The sequence below is a fragment of the Eumetopias jubatus genome, unplaced genomic scaffold (genome assembly GCF_037043125.1).
Source record: "Eumetopias jubatus isolate StellerSeaLion01/CBP00866 unplaced genomic scaffold, mEumJub1_p1.0 scaffold_12, whole genome shotgun sequence".
NCBI lineage: Eukaryota > Metazoa > Chordata > Mammalia > Carnivora > Otariidae > Eumetopias > Eumetopias jubatus.
The window spans coordinates 60,185,757-60,187,406 of record NW_028274818.1 but is presented as its reverse complement, the minus strand read 5'-3'; the positions used below and the strand labels follow the sequence as shown (position 1 = coordinate 60,187,406).

Genomic DNA, 1,650 nt, shown 5'->3' with positions numbered 1-1,650 from the left:
TTATATGATATCACTCATATGTGGAACTGAAGAAACAGAACAGATGAACATAGGTGAAGGGAGAGAAAAATAACATAAGATGAAATCAGAGAGGGAGACAAACCATAAAAGACTCTTAACTATAGGAAAAAAACTGAGGGTTGCTGGAGGGGAGGGAGGGAGGTGGTAACTGGGTGATGGGCATTAAGGAGGGCACTTGATATAAAGAGCACTGGGGGCATGGGGCCTTGGCGACTACACCGACACTACCGCCTTCTACCTGCAGTCTTCCTCCATGGTTACCCTAGCTCTCCACCCCTCCTTCCGGGGCGCTAGAGGGATCATGGCTGATCCTCACGTGAGGCAGATCAAGATCAAAACCAGCGCGGTGAAGCGATTGGTCAAAGAAAAAATGATGTATGAGAAAGAAGCAAAACAACAAGAAGATAAGATCAAAAAAATGAAAGCTGAAAATGGTGAAAATTATGCCATTAAAAAGCAGGCAGAGATCCTGCAAGAGTCCCGGATGATGATCCCAGATTGCCAGCGCAGGTTGGAAGCAGCATATACCGATCTTCTGCAGTTATTAGAGAGTGAAAAAGACTTGGAAGAAACTGAGGAATATAAGGAAGCATGTTTAGTATTGGATTCAGTGAAGTTAGAAGCCTGAAGTTTTTCTGTACAGGGTGTTTTTTGCATTAAATCTTGGGATCCATTCCACAATTCATTATTTTTGACCACTGCTGTATGTTCAAGTAGTATGAGAATGTGATCCTTTTTATGCAGTTGCATATATTTTTCTTTGCCTCATTTAATGTGTCAAATAAATGAGTTGGTCTTAAAAAATAAAAAGAGCATTGGGTATTTTATGCAAGTGATGAATCACTAAACTGTACTTCTGAAACTAATAAGACACTATATGTTAATTAATTGATTTTTAATAAAAGAAAATAAAATATAAAAAAGAAAAGAAATAAATGCAAGCTCAATCAAAACCTAAATAGAATTATTGGGTGGCTCAGTTGGTTAGGCGACTGCCTTCAGCTCAGGTTATGATCCTGGAGTCCCAGGATCGAGTCCCACATTGGTCTCCCTGCTCAGCGTGGAGTCTGCTTCTCCCTCTGACCCTCTTCCATCTCATCCTCTCTTTGTCCCATTCTCTCTCTCTCAAATAAATTAATAAAATCTTTAAAAAAAATGTTGCTGTGCACTTTAAAAATATAAATAAATAGAAGAGGGGGCGGAGCAAGATGGCGGAGGAGTAGGAGACCTAGATTTCGTCTGGTCTCAGGAATTCAGCTGAATAGGGATCAAACCATTCTGAACACCTACGAACTCAACAGGAGATCAAAGAGGAGAGTAGCAACAATTATCTGAACAGAGAAGCGACCACTTACTGGAAGGTAGGACGTGCGGAGAAGTGAATCCAAGGCGATATTCGGGAGGATAGATGGCGGGGGAGGGGCCTCCGCCGGCCGCTTCTGGCAAGTGATAGAGTCGCGGAGCACAAAATCGGACCTTTTAGAAGTCGGCTCCGCTGAGGGACGTCGCTCCAGTGGCTAAGCGGGGGGTGGAACCCTCGCGGGACAGTGAGGTCTCAGGACCCTTGGGGTCACAGAAAGACCGGGGGAGCCTAAGTGCGCCAGAGCTCCCAGGTATTGGAGCGGGGAA

At 44.0% G+C, this 1,650-nt stretch overlaps 1 pseudogene; it reads left to right on the top strand.

Annotated features, from left to right (window-relative positions):
* The first annotated feature begins 320 nt into the window (after positions 1-320).
* On the top strand, positions 321-707 carry LOC114215689 (tubulin-specific chaperone A pseudogene; annotated as a pseudogene).
* Positions 708-1,650: the final 943 nt, after the last annotated feature.